Source organism: Mus musculus, chromosome 6 (assembly GCF_000001635.26).
Source record: "Mus musculus strain C57BL/6J chromosome 6, GRCm38.p6 C57BL/6J".
Lineage (NCBI taxonomy): Eukaryota > Metazoa > Chordata > Mammalia > Rodentia > Muridae > Mus > Mus musculus.
This window is the reverse complement of record NC_000072.6, coordinates 119,393,176-119,419,770: the sequence shown is the minus strand read 5'-3', so window position 1 is coordinate 119,419,770 and position 26,595 is coordinate 119,393,176. Positions and strand designations below refer to the sequence as shown.

At 46.1% G+C, this 26,595-nt stretch overlaps 1 protein-coding gene across 2 annotated transcripts in view; it reads left to right on the top strand.

The window, feature by feature from the left end:
- Positions 1-2,071: 2,071 nt before the first annotated feature.
- Adipor2 (adiponectin receptor 2) overlaps positions 2,072-26,595 on the top strand; it is a 64,550-nt gene continuing 40,026 nt past the window's right edge. Inside the window, exon 1 of one of the 2 annotated variants that reach the window (XM_030255575.1) lies at positions 2,072-2,351. The gene's annotated coding sequence lies outside the window, so the exon portion shown is untranslated. The remainder of the gene's footprint in view (positions 2,352-26,595) is intronic. The other variant, NM_197985.4, reaches the window with a different exon arrangement.

The window sequence follows — 26,595 nt, the reverse complement described above, 5'->3', positions numbered from 1 at the left end:
CATAAGGTCGTGAGTTGAGAAAATGCAGATGAAATAGGTGTGACTTTAATCATCCAGTTTTGTATTTATTTATTTGGAGGGAGCATGCGCACCAGGGCGCACGTGCAGAGGTCAGAGGACAATGTGAAGGAGCTGACACCTCCTTTCCTGGGACTGAACTCCACTGTCAGGCTTGGTGGCAAGCCCCTCACCCGCTGAGCCATTTCACTGGGCAATCAATCTACTGAGCAGAACCAGCTCCCCGAGCCCAGAGGACACAGCGAATTGCTCTCAGACATCTAGATATGTCTTGTTTTTTTTTTTTTTTGTATCTGTAGAAATCCATCTTTCTTCCTAATGTTGACCTTGGTCTACATTCTAAGGACCAAGAACTGAAAAACACGGGAGTCTTTTATTTTTATTTTTTCCCCAGTCTGTTTAACCATTGTCTTTCTGGGACAAAGACCTTCAAACTTCAAAAGGGCAGAGAAACCAAAGGGAAACAGGCCTACCCTGAGGGCTGCTGAGGACTGAGCCAGATTCTGAGAGGGCTTTCTTGCTCCCTCTAGGGTCTGGCCACCCTCTTTCTCCCACTGGCCTCTCCCCAGGCCTGGGCAGCCACATCAAGGGCCTAGTGTTGGGGGAAAGGCCTCTCTCATTACAGGGCGGGGAGGTGTGAGGCGGGTTGGTTACCATTGTACCGGGACACAAGAAGTTCTTTAGGGCAGTCTTGAATAACAAAGATTACACATGGCCTTATTTATCCAAGCACATGCCTTCCGTTTCTACATAATTGACTTACAAATTCTGCTTCTGAGAACAATGGCTATTCAGAAGTTGAGGACATTTTTGTCCATGTGACTTCTGGCTAGGGACTCCGAGTCCTCAGGAAAGGGAGGGGGAGGGGTAGATTGGGTATCAGCCCTACAAAATGTGCAGGTGCCAATGTTTGCCAAGAATATGTGGGCACACATAGGTGACTGGTGCTGACCTGCTGTGCATCGGGCTGTCACGTGTCCTGCCAGTGACCCTTACAACTTTTTCTTGATATTGGGTAACTGTGTCCTCAAAGGAAGGTCACAGTAATGCAATTTCAGATATCATCCAGGCCAAGAAATGTTAAAAAAAAAAAAAAAAAAACCAGACTCCCTTTCTCAGCAGAGTACTGGCCACTGTGGCTGCTGCCTATCTTTTGAAATTCCAGCTCAGCTCCTGGGGTAACTAGAACAAAGAGGGCTGCTTATCCCCCTAACCTGCAACATTCCAGACAGAGGCCCTCTAAGCTCTTAGGAGCCTGAGTGTGGTGATCTTAAATTCCAGGCTGGAAGCAGGAGGATCAGGAGTTCAAGGCCAGCCTTGGTTACACAGTGAGTTCAACTCCAACTATATGGAGTTATATATATATATATATATATATGGGACCCTGTCTTGAATAGCAGCACTTTTGGTCAAAGGTAGGAGGCACAGCTTCCCGCCTATAGCAGACTGAAGTGTTAGTTCCCCTAGGCTCGCCCTTTGACACAGAATATTGTCAGGATGAGCCATCTTATGAAGCAGAATTGGGGTTTAATAAGGATATTTTAGTATGAGCGTAAGCACAGTGGTAAGAGGAGAGATACTCAGAAGAGAGAGAGACATACTGAAAGCCCGGCGGTGGCTTCCCTAAGGAGGAGTCGCAGCTTTTCACAAGAGTCAGTGTCTGGAGTCCTGGTGGGAGAGTAGGCATGTGGTCAGATGTGCGTGCACTCTTGTCCAAATGCATGTGCCCACGAATTTGACCATGCATACACACATGCACACGTGCAATATCCATACATACACACATGCAAAAAGCAGGTGGATCTCTGAGTTCCAGGCCAGCCTGAGTTCCAGGACAGCCAGGGCTACACAGAGAAACCCTGTCTTGAAAACAAACAAATGGAAGGAAGGAAGGAAGGAAAGGAGGGAGGGAGGAGAGGGGAGAGGAGAGGGGAGAGGAGAGGGGAGGAGAGGGGAGGGAAGGGGAGGGGAGGGGAGGGGAGGGGAGGGGAGGGGAGGAGAGGAGAGGAGAGGAGAGATTAACATATGAAACAAAAGACCAAAAGACTGGAAACCCTTCCCTATTGGGGCTACAAGTAACAAACACTTGAGAGGCAGGTGCTACGTGAACGGCCTAGGACGGCTAGGGCGTCTTTTAGCCCAGTGTTTTCAGCACGCCCTCGTCCCCTGGCTCAATAGGCCACGCCCACTGTTGGGAGTGTCCTTCTCTTTCCTAGCCGACTTCGTTATTACTTTCCCACATGTGCCTGGTGCAAGTCTTTCCACACAACACAAGAATCCGTGGAGCTCAGCAGTACCCTCAGACTCTGGTCTACAACTCTGACAGGATTTGGGTAAGTTTCTAGTTATTCTATTAATATCTCCAGAGCAGCTAAGAAACCTCAAGGACGCCGGTGGGAGGCTCCTGAGGGGTTCATGTCACATCAATGGAGGAGGGTGGGACATTTGTACTGTAAGGGGGTCCTTACCCACAGATTGAGGACTGCTGCTTTAGGGGAAAGGAACGTTAATGTCAGGTTCGCAGTTTGCACAGAAATATTAATATAGCATTTCAGCTGGCTTAGATGCTTTAACTGGACCCTGGGGTGAGGGATTCCTTTTCTCTTCCGTGTTCTCATAATTTTCCTGTCTTTTATCCTTCTTAAAAAAGACAAAACAACAACAGCCAAACCAACCAACTTTCTCTAAAATATTCTCCTCATATCTTGCCTTACCTGAAACATTATCTGGTTTGGCTTGTTTAAGACAGGGTGAAGCAAGGAGGCTTCCGGGATAGTTTACAATCTGGGACTCTGCTTGGCTCCGAATGTGCTTAGCAGCCTGAGGCCGTTGCTGGTACACACCACACACACAAGCCCCACTAGGAACAATGCTCCTAGCAACCTGTTAGGTTGCATCAAGCTGTACGCAGACATGTTTTAAGCAATAGAAATGAGGGATTCCCTTTAGCAATCCATGGGCTGTACCTGTCTCTATTCCAACTCATCTTGTGACATAGTTATGGGTCAGTAGGCGAGTCCAGTCTACACTGGTTTGGGTGCGTGTTTAATAAGGCAAACTATGTCTTTTTGGTGAACTTTTAGGGAGAATTTTGTTTGCAGAATTGTATGCATAATTGGGTGTGTACATGATTACAATCAGATGGTTCGTGGGAAAGGAGATGTGAATGGGAAAACTTGTACAATCTAATTCTGTGAAAAATAAAAAAAAAGCAGAGAAATGCCCCACTATGTCCCTGAACAACCAAACTCCTTCTTTTGAACCCCATAAAAGGAAGCTCTCTTAGAAACCAGGTGGCGCCGGGCGTGGTGGCGCACGCCTTTAATCCCAGCACTCGGGAGGCAGAGGCAGGTGGATTTCTGAGTTCGAGGCCAGCCTGGTCTACAGAGTGAGTTCCAGGATCAGCCAGGACTATACAGAGAAACCCTGTCTCGGAAAAAAAAAAAAAAAAAAAAAAAAAAGAAACCAGGTGGCCACCCAACCTGCCCTCAGAGACTCAGCACCAGAGGCTATGCCATCATTAGTTGCCAATCCTTTAAAAGGTCCTCTGCTAACCCAGATGGTTTTCTCTCTCTCTCTCTCTCTCTCTCTCTCTCTCTCTCTCTCTCTCTCTCTCTCTCTCTCTAGCTCTGTTTCTTTGTCTCTCCCTCAGGTCTCCATTTGAAGGAGGTCTTTAGCACCCCCAGCCCCCCCCAGCCCAATAAATCTCTTAGAGAAATCTTGTGTGGTATGATGAGCTCTGCTGTGGCATTCCTTGGCTCCGATCCACTAAGGTCCTCTGCCACTAAATCCTAACAAGCTCTGAATAATGACTGGACCCTTGAGTTTCTTCGCCCAAATGGGCCGTTCTCATCTGAGCAACACGTTCCTTTTGAGTCTGTTCTATGGCTTTGCGCTTAACAAAGTTCCCTTGCTACTTTGCAGATCTGTGTGCAATTATTTCAGTTCACTGAGTAAGAGGCCACAAACCTGAACACACACACACACACATACACACACACACACACACACACATACAGACCCTGACCACTTGTAGTAATGGATCTCTCTATGTTGCCCAAATCAACCTCCAAGTCCTTCTGGAGCTGCTGGGACTTCATACAGGTGCTACCACTCTGCTGAGCTGTCTTAACTGGGGTTTCTATTGCTGCGATCAAAACCCATGATCAAAGGCAACCTTAGCAGGAACGGGTTTATTTCAGCTCATACTTCCACGTCAGAGTCCCTCACTGAAGGAAGTCTGGGCAGGAAGGTGGAGGTAGGACTGATGCAAAAGTGGTAAAGGAATGCTGCTCTCTGGCTTGCTCCTCCAGTCCGGGCATACCATTTGGCTTAACACTGGCCTTAATGCCCACTGTGTGCCATCCCTGGCCAGGTGGTCAGAGTTGTATGAGAAAGCAGGATGAGCAAGTCATGACCAATCAACCATTAATTTAAAAACTGCCCCACAGGCTTGCCTATAGGCTAACTTGGTAGCTCATTTCCTCAATTGAGATTCTCTCTTCCCAAATCATTTTCGCTTGCATCAAGTTGACAAAGGGGTGAGAGGGGGGGGTTGTTATGAAATACAAGGTGGCAGTGGCGGGAGTCAGGGGGTACCTGACAGGCTTGTGACAAGATGTTCCCCTGAGAAATCACACTGTGTGGTAGATCTAATATAAGGGAGGTTGATTGTGGGGGAAGGGAAGGGAGCAGGGGCCTAGAGAAGGGGTAGAGGCAGACAGAGCCACGAGGGCAGAGAAAGCAGGGATAGAGAAGGGCAAAAAGAGAGCAAGGCTGGACTAGAACTTGTGGGAACAGGAGAGGGGATAGAGTGAGAGAGTTGGGTATCAAGACATATACCCCACCTCAGGCAATGGCGGCCGGTGTTGACACAAGGTGTTGTTAGGTCGCTATTGGGAGGAGCCTAGTGGAATCGTCTGTAAGGCAACAGGAGTGCACAGTCATTTCATTTACTCCTCTGATACATAGAAGGTTTTCAGACAAGGTCACACTAATAGCCCTGGCTGGAAGCTCGGGACTCCACGTCTCTGTCTCCGTAGTTACTGGGCGTGCATCACCACACCCAGCTCCATCATTTCTTTATTATGAGAAAGCTCCCATGCTAACAGGTCTTCACAGCCCCAAACCAGCGTTCAGACTCCTCACCACCCTTCCCCTCTCTTTCCTTTCTCAGCCCAGCCACAGCCGGCCACACCAGGCTATAGAAACCTGGCTATAGAACCACACCATACCAGGTTAGGAAAGAAACACCACCCAGGCCAGAGGACTAGCTTTCCGGTTGGGCTGGTTCAATCACTCCCGGCTAAGGGATGAACCTAGGAGTCATGCTACAGAGATGGACAGGATAATCAGTTCTTTAATCAGATTCTGTACTTTTCCTTCCCAGAATCCCCGCCCAGGTTCAGAAGCTGAAGGGCCGCAGACACAGAGGGTTGTGAGCCAACCCAACCTTCTGAGTTATTCAGAAGTGTGAAATGCTTGTTTTCCTTCCTTCTCTTTTCTGAGCATGTCTCCCCCACCCTCACCCCACTTAACCGCCACCCCTCCAGCATTTTAGGCTTCTTTACTCTTTCTCTAGAGTTTTCCTCCCTGCCTTGTGGCTTCTGACCTCCAGTCCAGCTTCCTTGGCATGGCTGTCCCCCCTCTTCTCCTCCCCTAGGCAGTAGCTGACGTATAGTTTGGCTGCCCTGCTGTTTTTCCTTTAGAGGCTAATAAGAATGTCCTTCTGCTTCCATTTGAATCTGTTGATTAATGAGACTAAGAACTCCCCCAAGGGGACCCCCAATTTCCCCTATATCACCAGCATCTACAAATTGCATGTTGACTTTGATTGCCTGGTTAGAGAAAAGGTCATTAGTGTGTGGTCTGTGGCTTTCTTAGGTGGCCCTTGTCACTGGAAGTTACTGGAAAAACAGGACCCTTCCTCCCTGCTTTGACCAACTACCCTCTAAGAGCTCTTGCACCCCCATAGGGCAGTGGTAGGATCTTGGGAGTCTTTGCATATCATTTGGCTTACATAGGCCTTGGTACCTTCCTTCCTCCCTGTGGTGGTTTGAATGGGTTTGGACCCCAGAGTGTTTGAATGCTTAACCCATGGGGAGTGGCACTATTAGGAAGTGTGGCCTTGTTGGAGTAGGTGTAGCTTTGTTGGATGAAGTGTGTCACTATGGAGGTGGGCTTTGAGGCCTCATATGCTCAAGCTATACCCATTGTGGAGTCTAATCTCCTCCTGCTGCCTGCAGATCAAGATGTAGAACTCTCAGTTCCTCCAGCGCCATGTCTGTCTGGAGGCTGCCATGCTTCCCACCATGAGGATAATGGACTGAACCTTTGAAACTATAAGCCAGCCCCAATGGCATGTTTTTCCTTTATGAGTTGCTGTAAAAAAACAAAACAAAACACAAAAATAAAACAAAATAAAAGAACAAAAACAAACAAAAAAGAGTAGCTGTGTATGGGGTGGGGGTGGGGACTTGAGAGATGGCTCAGTGGTTAAGAGCACTGGCTGCTCTTCCAGAGGATCTGGTTTCAATTCCCAGCACCCACATGGCAGCTCACAACTGTCTGTAATTCAGGCAAAACACCACAATGCAGATAGATAGATAGATAGATAGATAGATAGATAGATAGATAGATGGCTAGTGAGATGGCTTAGCCAGATAGATAGACAGATAGATAGAGTTGCCATGGTCATGGTGTCTCTTCATAGCAATAAAACCCTAACTAAGAAACTCCCTTTGGCCAACCTCTGGCTTGCCCTTCTCCACTGAGAGAATCTCTCTCATATGTACAGATACACAGTCTCTCTCTCTCTCTCTCTCTCTCTCTCTCTCTCTCTCTCCCCCCCCCCCCCTTCTTTCCTGATAAGTTTAAGGTTCCCAGTCTGGGTGGTGCCTGCACACGCTCCGGGGCTGGGTTCCTTTTCCCTCCTTGGCTCCGTTGGGCCTGTGTACACACTCCACTTGGTACTGACTCAGAAAAATAACAGTCTTCTGTCACTTCTTTCCCTCCAAATGTATCCTTTTCCTTCTGAGAGCCTTCCATATGGGCGTCCTCACAGAAGCCTGGTCTGCAATCTGCCACTTAGGGGTGCCCCCACTCAGCACACCTATCAGTGATGAATAAAGCAGGAAACAGTGTCAAGAGGGGCAGCCCTGGCCCTTTGGAAAGAACCCGGTCACCTCCCGATACAGTCGTCCATTGAGTAGGAGCACCACTGGCCTGGTCCCTTGCCTGGGAAAATGGTACAGGAAACCTGGCATGGTGACACACGTCTGTAACTCCAGCGTTTGGGAAGCAGGAACAGATGGATCGCTTTGAGTCGGAGGCCAGACTGGGCTACATAGTAAGTGCCAGGCCAGCCAGGGCCACAGAACTGTCTAAAAACAAAGAAAAACATCAAAAATGGGCACAGACTTGGGAGACTTGGGAGAAACTGAGCTGAAGGAATCAATGATTATCTGGGCAGGATGGCCTTTAATGGCCTCTTTTGCCATCAGATTGACCAAAAACCAACCAACCAAACAATATGCTAATCCTAGCACTTGGGAGGCCTAAGTAGAAGGATTGCTGTTAAGTTCAAGATCAGTTTGGGCTACAGAGTTCTTAAGTGACTGGATTGGTACTGTGTGTGTGTGTATGTGTGTGTGTGTGTGTGTGTGGTGGTATATATGTATGTGTGTGTATCCATGAACATGTATGTATATGCATGCGGAGGGTAGAGTCTGCTGTCAGCTGTTTCTCTTAATCATTCTCTTCTCTATTTTGTGGGACCGAGTCTCTCATCAAATGTAGAAATCACAACTGAGCTAGACCACCTGGCCAGCATGTCCCAGGCATTCTCCTGCCTCAGTGCTTGGATTCTAGGCATCTATGTAATCCCATGTATAGGGCCACACCTGACTTTATATGGGGGCACTGGGACAGAATCCAGATCTTTGTGTTTCCTACTCTGTGACCATTTCCCTGGCAAAGCCATCGGTCTCCCTGGGCTCCTGGAGTGCTGTTTTTGAGAGAAGCTATCACTATGTAGGCCAGAGGGTGATCTGCAACTCGCTCTGCACTCAGAAGGCCTTTAACTCAGGATGTTCCTGGGTCAGCATCAAGCACTAAGCTTGCAGGCAGACCTACAATCCTGCAGCTTGGTACAGCACAGCTCCCAAGCTCATTTGAGGGGTCAGCTTGAAACTCCACTGCTGGGTAGAGCGCTGGGGTAAGCTGGGGACTCCAGGTTTATAGAGGGGAAAAAAAGGAAGGAGGGAGGGAGGCCCACCGAGACCCCCACTTGTGACACCTTTCTCTAACTAACTTTCTGAAGCCCATCCTTATTTTCTCCATTTGCTTTCTATGACATTGAGAACCCTGGCTCCAGTGGGGAATTTTCTAAAAGGTCGAAAAGTTTTATAAGAAACTAGGTATGGCTTCGTGCCTACATTCTCCTCTCATTTAGGAGACAAGGCGGGGCAGGGGAGGGGGTCTGAAAGATTGAGGCTAGCATTTACCAAATAGCAAGATTCTGTCTCAAAGACATAACAACCACAAACCAACCAGGGGCTGGCAAACCCATGGCTCATGGGTAAAGGTGCTTGCTACAGGCTTATGACCTTGATTTGAAGGTCAACTCTCAAAGGTGCTCTTATAGCTGAGCCTGGGGAGTTCATGCCTTTAATCATAGCTGAGGCAGGTGGATTTACATAGAGAGTTCTAGGACAGCCGGGCTGTATAGAGATACTCTGTCTCAAAAACGGTGGTCCTCCGGCCTTGTGTGTCAATACATATATACAAGCATACCCTTACATAAACGAGTTTAAAACAAATAAGGAAAATTATCTTATAGATAGTTCTCTTAGGTGTACAAAAAGGTATAAATGCTAAAAATTCCTCACAGCAGAGCTAGAATGTCCTAGTTTGCTTTTCATTACCGTGATTAAACACTGGCCAAAGCCAAAGTAGGGGAGGGGTGGACTTATTTGATTTACAGACTGCAGTCCTTCACTGAAGGAGCCAAGGCAGTAACTCACGGTAGGAACCAGGAGCAGAATCTGGAGCAGAGACCATGGAGGAATGCTGTTTACTGACTTGCTCAGCTACTTTTCCTATATGGGCCTGGCCTACTTGCCTAGGGATGGTGCTGCCCACAGTGGGCTTGGCTCACCCACATCAACTGACAATTGAGAAAAATGCCCCATAGACATGCCCAAGCCAATGGAAGTAATTCCTCAATGGGGTTCCCACTTCCCTCTGTGTAGGTTTGTGTCAAGTTCACAAAATTTTGACAGCAAATAATCTTAAAGGAATCTAGAGGCTATCAATAAAGGGACAGAGTACTGCATTTGCCATCTGGAGGCTGAGGAGGAAGGAACTCAATCACATTATGGAAAATTAGCCTAGGCCAGCTAGGGTGGGTGACTGCAATCCTGATACTCTGGAGGCTGAAGCAGGAGGGTAGAGACCTTAAGGCTAGCCTGGGTTACATAGCAAGACCCCCCATCTCAAGCCAGCCAACTAACCAACCAATCCCAAATACTTGAAAAATACCATGAGAAACCTTCACCCACATCTTCTCACCCAGAGTTAAAGCATGGGAGGCTGGAGTTTCATTGCATTTTGACCTTGTGAAAGAGCCTGTCTGGAGACCTGTGTGCCAGGAAAAGGCTTAGCCTTTGAACCTTGAGCAGAATTGGGGCAGAGGGAAACTGTTATCTGGAAGACAGATTATTCTTGCTGTTCTCACAACAGGTTTTGAAATTCTCTGGAGCCATGACCCAACCCCCATTGGCCCCAGCTCTAATCAGCCCCTTTATTTTAGTCTCCCTTTTTGAAACAGTCTGGATGTGAGCCAATATGTCACACGGCTAAGTCACTCTACTCAATCTCTACCAATAAGCTCCAGAGATGGGAAACCTCTGGACTCAGCATGAACCCTATTAATGCTTGACTTAGAAGCACCTATGGAACTCAGATAAGGGGAACATTGAAATATCACCCCATTGATAACTGAACTATCACCCCAATGATAAGGGACAGATCAGGGATAGTATGCTTACTTAGCATGCACAAAGCTCTCTGTTAAAGTTCAAGTTCAGGAAAACACGGAAGAAATGCCAGTCGGTGGTGGCTCAGGCCTTTAATCTCAGAGGCAGAGGCAAGTTGATGTCTGAGTTTGAGGCCAGCCTGGTCTACAGGGTGAGTTCCAGGACAGCCAGGGCTACATAGAGAAATTCTGTCTTGAAAAAACAAAAAAAACAGAAAAGGAGAGAAAGAAAGGAAGAAAAGAAAGAGAGGGGGAGGAAGGGAGGAAGGAAGGAAGCAAGCAAGGAAGGGGAAGAGGAAGAGGAAGAGGAAGGGGAAGGAAAGGAAAGAGCCTAGTCTAGCTGTGTGTGGTATCCCACATTTATAATCCCAACACTCTGGAGAAAGAGCTACTTGGATCTCTATAAAGTCAAGGCCAGTCTATACTATAAAGGGAATTCTTGCCAGCCAGTGCTACATAAGCAATACCTTGTCTCAAAAAAAAAAAAAAAAAAAAAAAAGAGTTACCTAAGGCTATAGAGACAGCTCAGTAGTTAGGAGCACTGGCTTCTCTTCCAGAAGGCCTAGGTTTGGTTGCCAGTACTTAAGTGGTGGCCAACAACCATCTGTAATTCCAGTTTCAAAAAAAAAAAAAATCCAGTCTGTTTTGGTTTTTGTCTAAGGACACCTTTTACTTCACTTGTATTTTATCTGACTGGCAAGCAGGGGACTAACTTGGAAAAGAGGAATGGCGAGAGGCAGGCTACTGTACGAACAGGCTACCACTAGGCTCCTTCCTGTGTTCGTATATGTTATTTTATTTTATTCCTTTCAGATAAACTGTAATGGGTTGTGTGTCACAAGCAGTTGCTGAGATACAACCTCCCACAAACCACAGACCTTCCCTGGGTCTTGTTCCTTGTGGTGAGAATCACAAGCTCTCCCTGGTTACCAAAACTCAGCCAGTGGTGACAGTGGGTTTCTTCCTTTCTGAAAGCACGGCAGGGGTTAGGACAAAGGCTTGAGTGTGTGAGTGCTCGCGTGCGCGCGCGCACACACACACACACACACACACACACACACACTCCCCTTTATAGGTAGTCAAGATTACAGGTTCAAGGAAGGCAAGCTGCCTATTTGACCTGGTGAAGCTGTAGTCAGTTCTGAGAGCACTGCAGTTTTAGAATAGCCTCTACCTAACCAGTGAGGCAAGGAATTAAAATCCCCAAACCCGACACTCACCGAGGTAGGAATTTTGCCATTAGTTTCATGTCAGTGTAGCCTATAGTTTGAGACCCCCCCCAAAAAAAAAACCTGAAAAAAGGGGGTGGAGGTGTAGACTTCTTGTGGAGTGTTTGCCTAGCCTTGGGTTCAGCACCCAGTATCACATAAATAACGGGGTATGTAACCCTGAACATCCCAGTACTTGGGAGGCAGAAGCAGCAGGACTCAATGGCACAGTGAGTTCTGGGGTGGGGGTGGGGTGAGGAGGGGCTGAGGGTGGAACCTGGGCGTTTCAGGTCCCCTGGACTCCTTACTTTGGGGCAGGAAGTCTTCACCATGGCAGAGCTATGTCAACCCTTCCTCTTCTGCGGGCTTGATTGTAACAGAGGCCGTTTCTGTTCTCACTGTACACAGTTGAATATTGAATGTCGAGTGTCTTCCCAGAGGCTTGTATTTAGCTGAGACTTTGCCCCTAGAGAGTGGTTCTATTGGGAATATTGGGACCTTTAGGAGGTGGGGACGAGTGGGAGGGTCACTGGGAGTGTACTCAAAGAGGATATTGTAGGATTCCAGCCTTTCTATTCACTGAGTTCGTGAAACATTTTTATTGCCCCCCCCCCCCCCCCGCCTTCTTTTGAGCCAGGATTTTACTGCCTGTCCCTGGCTGGTCTGGGATTTGCTGTTGACCTTAAACTTACAGAAATTTCTTCTTCCTTTGCTTCTGAGTACTGAGATTAAATCATGTACTACAATGCTTAGCTACGCACCCGGACTCTGACCCCAAATCTTTTCAAGTTTGAGTAATTTACTCAAATGATTCAGAAATCTTGGAGTCAGAGTCCCTGTCGATGTGTTTTTTAAAATGGCAGAGGTATATAATCTGGCGGACGGGAGCATCTCCATAGCCCGTGCTGATCACTTTGTCAGTCATGGTGGCACAGCCTAGTCTACAAAGCAAGGACTAGTTAGTGAGATCCTGTCTCAAAAAAAAAAAAAAAAAAAAATTTAAAAATTCAGTTGGATCCACACAAGCGATGATCATCTTTGGGCCCTCCTGGAAAACTTGACGGAGACGAGGGTCAAGGAGCCCACACCTGGACAAAGGCTGCTTAATTATGCACAACTCTTTTGTTTGTTTGTTTTGGTTTTCGAGACAGGGTTTCTCTGTGTAGCCCTGGCTGTCCTGGAACTCACTTTGTAGACCAGGCTGACCTTGAACTCAGAAATCCGCCTGCTTCTGCCTCCTGAGTGCTGGGATTAAAGGCATGCGCCACCACAATTATGCACAACTCTTGCCTTCTTGTGAGAGTCCCCAGAGCCCAAGTCGGTGCCTAAAGATGGTCTTGGTCTGTCCACTAGACCCTTTGTTTAGTCCCTTTCCCAGTGTGGCCACATTGAATAAATCTCCTCTCTCAGGTTTTTTCAAAGTATTATTTTTATTCTCTGTGTATGAATGTGTTGCCTGCATGTATGCATGCCAGTGCCTACAGAGGCTAAAGTTACAGTTCTGAGCACCTCTCCAGCTCCCTCTGTTTGCTCCTTTTTTCTTCCTGGAGCTCACAGAGATCCTCCTGTCTCCACCTTCTGAGTGCTGGGATTGACTCTTCTTGCTTTTTGAGGCAGGGTCTCATGTAGTCCTGACTTTTCTCAAACTCCATATGTAGCCAAAGATGACCTTGAACTTCAGCTCTTCTGTCTCTTCCTCCTTCTTCCTCCTGGGTGCTGGGATCTCAGGCGTGTATGCCACCAAGCCAAGCTGTTTGTGTCGTGCGCGGGGGATCAAGTGTCTTTGTAGCTTTAGCACTGGGAAATGTGAGCCCTTCACCCGTCCCACTTTCTCAAGACTGTTTTGGCCAGTCCCTATCCATTCTCATTGGACTTTTAGTATCAGTTTGTTAATTTACGCCAGCAAAGGCACGTGTGCAGGTAGGTGTGCCTGCCTGTGCCTTAGTGGACACCAGCAGATGTCAAGCATCCTTCTCCGTCACTTTCCATCTTAACTCCTTGAGAAGGGCTCTCACTGAATCTGCAGCAAGCCTCACTCAACTCATCCTCCTGTTTCCTCTCCACAGCACTGTTGTTTCAGGTGTACCTGAAAACCATGTGGATTTTCTTCATGGGTGCTGGGGATTTGAACTCGGGTCCTTATGCTTGTGCAGCCAAGTGTTCCTACCCACTAAGCTGTGTTGTCAGCCCAAATCATTACTGTCCTGAACTCACTAGGAAGCCAAGGATGATCCCGAGTTTCTGTTCCTTCTGCTTCTACCTCTTGAATGCTAGGGTTCCAGGTACGTGCTACTCTGCTTGCTTTATGTGGTGCTGGAAATGGAACCGGGCTTTTGTCTATACTCGGTAAACACTCTCCTGACTGGATCATAGCGCTAGTCTGTAAATCTTTAATTTATACTGAAATACTCACTGAAATATCTAGCCTCTGCAAGGCCCTGTGCCTTGTCTGACGTGGCGATGTTATAGCATCCGCACCAGCTCATGCCTGACCTAGAGCACGCAGTCTCAACATAAAGAACAGCAATCAAATGAATAAAATGTGCTCAGGTGAGAAAGAGATAGCACTACTCTCGGGATTCATATAGCCCACTTTCTGGTCAATCCGCTCCAATTCATTCATCATTTTTCTACCTCCTCCCTCTCCCTCTCCCTTTCTCTTGGGGTAGGCTAGCCTGGACCTCATTAGGAAGCCTAGGGTGGCCTCAGACTCCTGGTGATCTTCTTGCCTCGGTCTCTGGAATTACAAGTGTGGGCCACCGGGCAGGGTTTCTGAGGGATGAACAATAGAATGAATAAGGAGAAATGAATAGCATGTCCTGGGAATTCAGTCTGTGATGCCTGTTGACAATAAATAAAAACCAGGAATTGAAACTTTAAACTGTACTTTATTCAGAGAGCTGGCAATCTGGGAGGGAAATCTGTCTTCCCCGAAGCATCTCCCCGTATCGTGTTTTACATGGAATCAGAACGAGGGCAATAAATCAGTCCAGAGTTCAGCCTCCTCTCTCTGGCCGGGCAGTTGGCCTTGCCTCTGAGATTCCACTTTTCTTTCCTAATCATGTTTGGTTGCAGAGGGTTCATGTACGCTAAAGGCACCCAGTTTTGCATTCTATCTAGATGACACCTCGTTTGAAGGTAAACCTGAAACAAACAAACCATTAGCAGAGGGCACATGTTGGGTTTCTACCAATGTACATGTTTAGATTTCCTACAAAATGAAGCATGAATGTGCTTTTACAATTCAGAACATAAAATGCTCCAATTTCTCCTCTATCAGAAGGGGTAGATAGTTGGTTTGACTGGAAGATAACACTTGGTACATGCTGAAATCAAAATAAATTTTTGGAATGACATATTAGGCACAGGTCCTTTGCAAGAGCAACAAGTACTGTTGACCACAACATGGTCAACAGCTGTTGAGCCATCTCTCCAGCCCCACTAATTTTTAACCTATATTAAGTTCAAAACCTCTTTGGAAGCGCTCAAAGTCTAAATTCCTTTAAGCTGAACTCCAAGGCCCTCCCCGATCTGTACCTAATATGACATGCCCAGCATCCACATAATAGCTTACACACATCTGTAACCCCAGTTACAAGCGACCTAACAGGCACACATGCTGCACATACGTGCAATGCAAACAAAATATTTATACACACAAAGTAAGTAAATAGATTAAAAAAAAAAGTTCGTATTAGCAGTTGTACATAGAACACGTTTGAATGGTGGAGAGCCTGATGGCAGACAGACCAACCAGGAACTTGAACTGCAGTCATTCAGAAAGGTGGTAAGGGATGGCGGTCTCAGAGCTGTCGAAATGCCCAACGCATAATCACAGACAAAACTGCGGCTGGGAGATGATGCACAGGCAAGTGACTGACACATCTTCCAGAGCGGAGCTGTTTCCTGGTGGAGCAGCACTGCAAATGCTGAGAGACTTGCTGATGCCCCTGACTAAGTCACATGCTTCGTATAAAGTGTCTGCTAATTAGCCTGTAGAGTCAGCAGCTGCCTTTGATCTGAACCTGGATGTGATGGCTAATCTTGTTTGTCAACTTGACTGCATCTGGACTCAACGAAAACCCAAGCTGCTGGGCACTCGTGTGAGGGAGTTTTTCCTGATCACATTATTGGAAGCAGGTAGACAAAATGTTCTAGAAGGTAGACCCAGATAAAATGGCGTGGACGAAGGGAACTTTGCCTGTCGCTCTCACTTTCACTGGCAAGTCCATCTGTCCCGCTGCTCCTGCCTTCCTTCACTGACATTAGAGACTACTTCTTTGGGAATTCCAACACAGACTGACGACCACAGCTCTCCAGGAATCCTCCAGTCCCCCAGCACCGGATTGGGACTGTTGAGACAGCCAGCCTCATAGACTGAGCAACTACTGCATCCTTTCTAGTGTGGGACAGCCATTACTGGAACACTGGAACAGTATCCTGTAAGCCAAATTCCATATATATAATGGATATATATATATATATATATATATATATATAATATAAAATGGATACATAAAAATTATGTATATATATAATATAAAATGGATACATAAAAATTATGTATGTATGTATATATATATGTATATATGTATATATATATATATATATATATATATATATATATATATATATCCATTCTATCAGTTCTGTTCCCTTAGGGGCCCCTGACTAATACATCGGACTTGAAAGCTTATCAGGGAAGTTTAGATGATAAGAAAGCAGGGCTGTAGAGATGGCAGGGCAGTTAGCAGCATGAACTGCTCTTGCAGAGGACCTGAGTTTGGTCCCTGACTCCAGCTTCAAGAGGACCTAATGACTCCGGATTCTGCGAGCACCTGCACTTGTGTGCGTATACCCCACACTGACATCACACACACAACCAAAATTGCTTTTTAAAACCTAAATAAATGGATAAACCCGGGAAATCAGTGCAAAGCAGGTCACTCACTCTAAGAGGGTAAAGAGTAGTTCTTAGCGCCAGTCAAGGTAAATGGAACCTTTTTTTTTTTTTTTTTGCTTCTATTGTGAGCAGGATCTTCAAAAATTATTGGTCTGGACATTTAATCCAAGTTTCTTTCTTTTTTTAGTTAAAGAAAGCGATTTTATTATTTTTAACTTTGTGTCTCCGTGTGGATTTGTACATGTGAGTGCAAAGCCTGCAAAGGTCAGAAGCCTCCGGCTCACCTGGTGTTGGAGTTAGGTGGCTGTGCGGCTGGACTGACTTGGGTCGTGGGAACCAAATTCTGGTCCTCTGCAGAACATGTCTGCTCTTAACTGCTGAGTCATCTCTCTAGATGCCCTGTGTGTGTTAACAGTGTAATCACCAGTTCTTGTTTAGTTTTGTGTTGACATAGCAACCCTCATGGTCTGGTGTGTGTGACTTTCACATTATTCTATATGCTCTAAGGTTGTGCTCATAGGTAGCCTGTGTGTTGGGCCACCTTTCTCAAGTTGTGATTTTATTTCTTTTGTTTTCTTGTTTGCTTGCTTTCTTGCTCCTTTCTGTCTGTGGTGGGGATTGAGCTCAGAGCCTCGCACATACTCGGTGAGCATAGAACCAGCTGCAGCTGCTGGCTTCCTCCTCCTCATCTGTGCTTTTGTTTTGTTTTGTTTTTTGAGACAGGGTTTCTCTGAGTAGCCTTGGCCAGCCTGAAACATGCTCTGAGGACGAGGCTGGCCTTGAACTCAAAGATCTGCCTGCCTCTGCCTCCCGAGTGCTGGAATTAATGGGGTGTGCCACCACCGATCACCCTGCTAGGCCTTTTTCTTTTTTAACATGGTTTTCAGGGAATAGACTTGGGTCTGTGTGTTTTGTGTGGCTAGTGCTTCACCCGCTGGGCCATTCCCCTGGACCACTTTTTGAAACTTTTAACTGAATCCCTAAAAACTGTTTTTTCTTTCATTTATTCCATCAAACACTAAAATAACCTGAGAGACATTTTATTCGGCTTGGTTGGATTCTGTTTTTATTTCAGACAGAATTTGGTTCTGGGGCCCTGGCTGGCCTTGAGTTCCCAGTCCTGGGGCTGGGGATATAGTTCAGTTAGGAGAGTGCTTGCCCCAAATGCACCAGGCTTTGGGTTGGACACTCAGTGGTTGGTTCCTCCCGTGATAGGCTTGCCACTATTGCTGGACCTCACTCTGCCTGGCCAGTTGATATTGGAGCACACGGGGCCATAGCTGAGTTGCTGACAACTGTCTCTCAGTATAGCATCTTCTAGAACTGTGAAGACAGCCCATAGGGAAGAAGATACTAGAGTAGCTCAAGCCTGGTTTCTCTGTTCAGACAAGGCATGCGTTACCTTCAGCAACAGGGATTTATCATCTAGTCCTGGTAGACAACCGATAGCTGTGGCAGTTATCTGTATCATTTTAGGAGGCCTCAGGGACTTCCCTGACCACCCGTGGGCGTTTTGTTTTGTTTTGTTTTGAGACAAGATCTGTTCTAGTTCTATTGGTTAATTTCAACTGGACTCAATCCAGAGTCTTCTGAAAGAACAATCTCAGTGAATTGCCTACATCACACTGGCCTGTGGACATGTCTGCGCAGATGGTCCTGGGCTGTACAAGAAAGTTGCCTAAACTGGGTGAGTGGGACACACCTTTATTCCAGTACTTGGGAAAACAGAGTCAGGTGGATCTCTGAGTGTGAGGCCAGCCTGGTCTACAGAGTGAGTTCTAGGATAGCCAGGGCTACACAGAGAAACCCGGTCTCAAGAACAAAAAAGAGAAAGCACGGGTCTGTGGCAGCACTTCCTTTTTTTTTTTTCTTTTTGCTTCAGGTTCTTGTTTGAGTTCTTCCTCTGAATTTCCTGGAAGTGGAAGCCAAATAAACCCTTGTTGCTTTTATTTCCTCCTCTAAGTTGCTTTTGGTTAGAGTGTTTATCACAGTGACAGAAAGAAAATAGAACACGGGCTTCCTTTGTAGTCCAACAACCCTACCCCTGCCTTCTGGATTAACTGTGCTAACCTGCCCGGTGGAAACCACTTTATTTTTGAATCAGGATCTCACTGTGGACCCCTGGGCTGGCCCAGAATTTTCTGTGTCTACTAGAATGACCTGCACTTCACAGAGTTCTGCCTGCATCTGCCTCAGAGGGCATCACGGTGTCTGGTTTTTAAATTGACATTTAAAAAAACTTTTATTTGCATTTGTTTTATGCTGAATTTACCCGTGTGCTCTGAATTTTAGTTTCTTTTTTTTTTTTAGATTTATTTATTTATTATATGTAAGTACACTGTAGCTGTCTTCAGACACTCCAGAAGAGGGCGTCAGATCTTGTTACAGATGGTTGTGAGCCACCATGTGGTTGCTGGGATTTGAACTCCGAACCTTCGGAAGAGCAGTCGGGTGCTCTTACCCACTGAGCCATCTCACCAGCCCGAATTTTAGTTTCTTCAGGGATATCTTTTTCTTCTGAATCTTTCACATCTGGCTTTGGAATAGACAGCTCTTTTTAGTGAGGCTATCTCAGTGTGTCAAGGGAGCTCAGGTATGGGTCGACCGGAACATGAGTTCTATTAAGTGTGTTGATGACTCCTGAGGGGTTTGTTTGCTTACATGTATTTGATGACTGGAGAATCTGTGTCTAAGCCCTCAAGCTCAGCACCACTCTTTTCAGGCCACTGATCCTGTGCCAAGTTTTATCATTTGGCTTCCAAATCCATCAGCATCTTGCCAAAATGATATGCACTGCTTCCTTACAGTGATATCTTTCAGATACATGGCTTTTCAGATAATGTGTACCCTGAAGGTCTGGGCAACTTCATTGCTATTCTTAAGGTGAGCATGGGTAAGTGAACTTCTTGTTTTATATGACTTCAAAGGGCTTTCAGAGAGAGTAGTGCGAACTGTCCTTACAGGTCAACCTCAAACTGCTGACAGTCAGAGGGAATCAGTATTCTTTCTGTTTATTTGTTTTGTTTTTTGTTTTTCTGTTTTTTGAGACAAGGTTTCTCTGTGTAGCCCTGGCTATCCTAGAACTCACTCTGTACACCAGGCTGTCCTCAAACTCAGAGATCTGCCTCCCTTTGCCTCCAAAGTGTTGGGATCAAAGGCATGCCTCTATAGACCCAGTGGGAATCAACATTCTTTTTCTTTCTTTTAAACTTATTCTTCTCTCATATATTACATCCCAACCAGTTTCTCCTTTCCTGTCCTCCCAGTCCCTTCCCCTATCTCCGCTCTTCCCCCAGGTCCATTCCTCCTCTGTTTCCCTTCAGAAAAGAGCAGGCTGCCAGGGATATAAACCAAACATGGCACATCAAGTTACAAGACTAGGCACATCCTCTCATATTAAGATTAGATAAGGCAATCCAGTAGGAGGAAAAGGGTCCCAAAAGCAGGCAAAAGAGTCAGAGACAGTCCCACTCCCACTGTTAGGAGCCCCGTAAGAACACCAAGCTACACAACCATAGCATATAAGCAGAGGACCTAGGTCAGACCCATACAGGCTCTGATCCAGTCTCTGCAAACCCCTAGGAGCCCTGGTTAGTTGATTCTGTGGGCTGTGTTCTCGTGGTGTCCTCTACCCCTCTGGCTCCTACAGTCCCTCCTCTCCATCTTTGCAGGCTTCCCCAAGCTCTGCCTGATGTTTGCCTGTGGGTCTCTGCATCTGCCCCTATCAGATGGAGGAAAGGCTGGAGGAAGCCTTTCTTGATGATGACCGTGCTAGGCTCTCTCCTATGAGTATAGCAGAGTATCATTAGGAACTATTTCATTGACTTTCCCCCTGCCCCAGGTTTGTGTCTGGTTCTATCTTAGGTCTCTGGGCTATCCAGACACTGGCTCCTGGTCCTCCAGGCAGTGTCAGAGGTGGGCTCCATCTTGTGGCATGGGTCTCAACTTGGACCAGTTATCGGTAAGCCACTTTCACAAGTTTTGTGCCACCTTTACCCTAGCACATTTCGCAGCCAGGACACATTGTAGGTCAAGGGTTTTGTGGCTGGACTGATGTCCCAATCCCTCCACTGAAGCCTTGCCTGATTACAAAAGAGTCTGGTTTGGGCTCTGGATCCCCCATTTCTAGGAATCTTTGCTATATTCCTCGTAGACTCCTAGGAGTTTGCATTGCAATAGGTTTCAACTTCACCCCTAAAATGCTGCCCAATTCCCAGTACTCTCTCCCTCCATCCCCCAACCCTAACCCCTGCAACCTGATCTCTCCTGCTCCTATCCCCACTCACCCCCAGTTCACCCTCAATATCTTTTCTATTTCCCCTGCCTGGTGAGATTCATGACTCTCTCCTTAACCTTCTCTGTTAACTTAGCTTCTCTGGGTCTGTTTGTAGCATGATTATCCTTATATATTAGGTTATATCCACTTATGAGTGAGTACATACCGTGTTTATCTTTCTGGGTCTGGGTTTTTTTTTTTTTTTTTTCCTAGTTCTATCAATCTGCCCACAAATGTCATGATTTTATTTTTTTAAACAACCGAGTAATGCTCCATTGTATAAATGCACTATATATATATATATATATATATATTTTTAATCAGTTCTTCAGTTGAGGGATATCTAGATTGTTTCTAGTTTCTGGCAATTATGAATAAAGCTGTTATGAGCATAGCTGAACAAATGTCCTTGTGGTAAGATGTATCGTCCTTTGGGTATATGCCCAGGAATGGTATAGCTGGGTTTTGAAGTTGATCAGGGAATCAACATTCTTTTTGTTTGTTTGTTTGTTTTGTTTTATTTTTCGAGACAGGGTTTCTCTGTGTAGCTCTGGCTGCCCTGGAACTCACTTTGTAGACCAGGCTGGCCTTGAACTCAGAAATCCACCTGCCTCTGCCATCCAAGTGCTGGGATTAAAGGCGTGCGCCACCACCGCCTGGTCTCTTTTTATTTTTAAGGTTTATTTTTATTTATTATATGTAGGTACACCGTAGCTGTCTTCAGACATCCCAGAAGAGGGCATCAGATCTCATTATGGATGGTTGGAGCCACCATATGGTTGCTGGGATTTGAACTCAGGACCTTCAGAAGAGTAGTCAGTACTCTTAACTGCTGAGCCATCTCTCCAGCCCCAGTGCTTAATAAGCACTCCAGATGTTGATTTTGTATATAAGTGACTGAGAATCTGAGAAGGTTGTGGTGCTGTATGCTTGTAATCCCAGTAGTCAGAAGCCAGAAGTGTGGGGATCATTATAAACTTGAGGCTACTGAAAGACTCCCAGATGAGCCCCTCGCTCAGGCCTCAGGACAATAGCGGACACCCAAGAACTCATGAGAGACCAAGCTTGATGCAAACCACATGAGGTGTTATTCGGGGAAAGCCAGAGCTCTGGGAATGACTCATATTCCACGCAGGGGTAGAGGAGTCGACCACGAGGGGAAAGGGGTCCCGGTTTTTATAGGCCCCCAGAGGGGAAGGAGAAGGAGGAGTAGGGGATTTCCAGATCTAAACAATGTCTATTCTCAAGAAATGGGTATGGGAGGGGTACAAGAAAAGAGTCTGGTGCAGGTGTAGCAACTCAGGATTGGCTGGGCTGTGGTTGCTGGGGAGATTTTCCGACTCTTTCCCAGCAACCAATATCACAAACACCTGGCAAATGGGCTTCATCAGTGGGCACACACATGGGTTCAAGGAACGGTCAAAACATTGGCAGACACACAGGTTCAAGGAGTGGCCAGAGCATTGTGCGCCTCTATTTTTCTAAATCAGGGAAGCTAGTTCTGCTAACAATGAAATCTATCTTGTCAATTTCAGGGCTTCTGTGACCTTTTACATTCTGTCAGGATCTTTTACTACCTGACCTACATAGTGAATTCCAGGCAAGCTAGGGCTACACTGAGAGAGCCTATCTCAAAAATAACTATCTAATTAATAAACAATCCCAATACCCCATCTATTTTCTTTATTTGAGTGGGGAGAAGAAAGAAGAAACCACATCCCAGGGATGGAGAGATGGCGCAGTGGTTAAGAGCATGCACTGTTCTTCCAGAGGACCTGAGTCCAGTTCCCAGCACCCACAGGTCAGGCAGTTCATACTCATCTGTAACTCCAGCTCCAGGAGGTCTGATGCCTCTGGCTTCCAAGGGCACCCAGTGCTAGAGTATACATCGTCCCTGAAAAAGAGCAGCTCTTGAAAGGTTTTTGGTGTGGCCGCCAGTGGCAACTGTGCTACAGAACCATCGCCCACTCTTTTCTTCTCTTACATTACTACTGGACCAATTTGTTTGTAAAAAGGTAAAAATTGCCAGGTGTGGTGGCGCACGCCTTTCATCCCAGCACTCGGGAGGCAGAGGCAGGCGGATTTCTGAGTGCAAGGCCAGCCTGGTCTACAGAGTGAGATCCGGGACAGCCAGGGCTACACAGAGAAACCCTGTCTCGAAAAACAAAAACCAAAAACCAACCAACCAAACAAACAAAAAAACCCCAAAAAGGTAAAAATTTCTTGAACAGACATATTCCAAGTACTGAGACTGTAATAATAGAAGAACATCTTTGTTTTTGAGTCTAGTGGCCCTTGCCAGACTTCCAGGAGAGTCCATGGATTTGGTTAAGATCATAGTGTGTCAAGTTTGAGCTGAGATTATAAGCCGGTACCACATGGATTTGGTTAAGATCATAGTGTGTCAAGTTTGAGCTGAGATTATAAGCCGGTACCACCTTTGGCTCTTTTGCTAGCTATGTGATTTTGGGGAAATGACTTGTTTGTGCTTCAGTTTCCTTATTTGTAAAATGGGGATTTAAAAAAAAAACATAATTTAAGAGGCATTGTGGCATAAACCTGTAATCTTAACACTTGAGAAGCGGAGACAGGAGGATTACTATGAATTTGAGCTGAGCCTGGGTTCTAATGTGAGTGCTGGCCCAGTCAAGATAACGGGATGGTATCTAAAACAAACAAACAAACAAACAAACATCAGTTATCTGTCTCTTGGGACAGGTAGAGGTGGGGGTAATGTTAGTCCTCTACCTACTGTGTGTGGCAGCCTGCAGGAGCCAGCCAGAACCACAAGGTAATTATCACCGAAATAACAACTTGAAGGTCACTCTCTGTGTGCCAGGGCCGCTCAGTCATCAGGCAGGCGAGTGTGCAGACAGGAAAGGCGGTGGGGAGCAGGAGGGTGGAAGGAAGTGTGGCAACCCCATGAAGGCAGAGGTTATGGGCACTGTGCCTGCCAGCTGGGGAAAGCTCTGACTCATGAGAGGTCCTGGTGTCACTGTGTGTCTATCGGGTGGGGAAGGGTGGGGTCCCTGTGGGGCTTGGCATTTGTCCCTGCACAAAGATCTCTGGCAGGACTGGGTTTGTATAGTTATGTTAACCCAAAAAAAAAAAAAAAAAAAAAAAAAAGTGTGACTTGGAGCTTGAACCCAGGACTAAATGCATCCAGGCAAGAGCTCTACCACGGCGATCCATCCCCAGATCCACATCTTGAGATCAATCACCCTGAAGTCACAAAGTTTAAGCCATGCCAGACACAAACTAGAAAAATGACCAAATCCTGGGCCAGGTTTGCAAGACTGACCAAAGCTGCAGCCAGAAGGCCGGGAAGCAGCTGGAGATAGCCCACATCTCTCTTCTGTTCTCTTACACTGCGTTCCCCTCCCCCTTGCTTCTTTCTGTTCCCCATTTATTCGAGGTCTGTTTGTGGTAAGCAGGCACAGCTACACCTGGCTAGTAACACGCAAGCCTTAGGAATTACAGTTTTGCTGTGCTGATGCCGGAACCTATGGCCTTGGGGAGATTCCCACTAAGCCACTCCCACACCCTTGACATATGCCCTTATTAAACCGAGTTCAAGAAGAAGGGACGAGTTCTGATCAGCTTACTTTTTTCTGTAGGAATTATGCTGTTTGCTTTTGCTTCTTATCTAAGTCAACAGAAAAGCAAAAGTAATCAGAGAACCAGCTATGAGGACCGCCTTGGCCCCAGAGCCCTGCACGCAGTGATCATGTAGTCTTTGAACTCAGTTCCAGATCAGTTCTGTTTTCTCTCAGCAAAGACCTGCCAGTTCTTGGTTTCTGCTTCTGCAAAGCCACCCTTCACCAGATTGCACAGGTGCAGGAACAAGAACTTGGTAGTTTGATAAGAGAATTCTCATCCAGTTATCCGACGGATCCGGGTTTTAGCCTAGTTGAGAGGTGCTGAAGCAGAAGAATTGTCATTTGAGTTTGAGGCCAGTCTAGAGGACATAGCATGGTTCTGATGCTTGACTCAGTGTACAGACAAACAACAAATCCACACCTGGGGCTGGAGAGATGGCTCAGTAGTCAAGGGCACTGGCTGCTCTAACACAGGTCCTGAGTTCAATTCCCAGCAACCACATGGTGGCTCACAACCATCTGTAATGAGACTGATGCCCTCTTCTGGTGTGTCTGAAAACAGCTATAGTGTACTCATATGCATAAATGAATAAATCTTAAAAAAAATCCGAATCTGAAACCCCAAATAAACAAGCAACCCCCAATAATCCCTCTAAAAAAAATAAAACCAAACCTGTGCCCAAATTCTGTTTTAGCTGTACATTACCTTTAAGCAACTTCTAGGTGGAGACCCCTCTTGATATAGGTTTTACAGTTTAGCCCAACAATAGCTAGGCTCAGTAGCCAATGCCTGCAACTCCAGCAATCTACTGGTGGAGGCAAGAGCAGTTTAGGGCAAATCTGTACCAACATAATTGAGCTCAAGAGCAACATAGAGAACTCAGCACAACAAATATAGTATTCTCTCACCCCCTCCCCTGTTCCCAGTATTTTATGTGGGTGGCATATTAAGTAGTAGTGGAACACACATCTTGACTTTTCCAAGAATATAATTAATATTATTTTGTGAATAATAATATTTAATAATAATAATTATTACAGTAAGAACAACAACCACTACAACACTGATAGCCTTATTTTGAAAGGGTCTTACTCTGTAGCCCAGGCTGGCCTAGAACTCATGGTACTCCTACTGCCTCAGTTTCCCAAGTGCAGGGATAGTAATCAAAAAAATATCAGTGAGTTCTGAAGCCAGGCTTGGGAAAGAATTCCCTGACTTACAGAGGGGTGTGGTTTATTGGATGCAAGGCATATACACCTCAATGAAGCCTTTTTAAGACTGTGTTGTTTCATTTTGTTTTTTAGATTCTTTTAAAAACTACATTTATCTTTGTGTGTCTGTCTGTATGTGTGTGAGTGTGCTTATGTGGAGGTCAGAGGCCAACTTGCCAGTTTGTTTTTTCCTTCCATCCCATCCCTTGAGTCCTGGGGATTGGGTTCAGCTTGTCGGGCTTAGGGGCAAATAAATGCCTTTACCCACTAGCCCATCTCTCTAGTTCCGTTTTTTGAGCTTTTTCTTTGTTTGTTTGTTTTGAGCTTTTTTTTTTTTTTTTTTAATTTTTAAACAGGGTCTCTCTTTGTAGTCTTGGCTGTTTCGGAACTCACTCTGTGGCCTCAAACTCACAGAGAACTGCCTGCCTCTGTCTCCCGAGTGCTGGGATTAAAGGTGTGTGCCACCATGCCTGGCTATTGAGATTTTTAAGACAGGTCTCAATGTGTATCTCAGGTAAGCCTTAAACTTGATAGGTAGACAGGCTGGCTTTGAATTCCAGAATTTCTACCTAAACCCTTTCACTCTGAAATTACAGATGTATCTGATGAATAAAGCTTTTCCTTTCCTTTTGGTGATAGAAAGAGAAGGCAGTTTATTAAAAAAAAAAAAAGTGTTTACAAGGTACTTCAAAGGGTGAAAGTGGGATAAGGGGACCAGGAGGATAGATGCTCAGAAGCAGGACAAGGGGACCAGGAGGATAGATGCTCAGAAGCGGGACAAGGGGATCAGGGGGATAGATGCTCAGAAGCGGGACAAGGGGACCAGGAGGATAGATGCTCAGAAGCGGGACAAGGGGACCAGGAGGATAGATGCTCAGAAGCGGGACAAGGGGACCAGGAGGATAGATGCTCAAAAGCGGGACAAGGGGACCAGGAGGATAGATGCTCAGAAGCGGGACAAGGGGACCAGGAGGATAGATGCTCAGAAGCCGGTTTTAGCCGGGCGTGGTGATGCTTCTTTGATCCCAGCACTGGGAGGCAGAGACGAGCAGATCCCTGGGAATTCCAGGACAGCCAGGGAAAGACCCTTGTCTCAAAACAAAAAGTTGATTTTATAAACTGCAAAGGGTTAATGGAGTTTCTAGTACATACCCATGTATATATAGATCATCAAGTGTTACTAAATGACATTCATTTGGACTCTTTCATAGGGAAAACCTGGAAACTATAGATACATGTTTCCTTCCCATTCCTTTTCACACCCGTTTTCCACCCCTTCCCACTGGCAAGTTGTCCTCATAACGTTGATTTGGTCCTTTTTTGTCTAATACGTGTATCTGGGC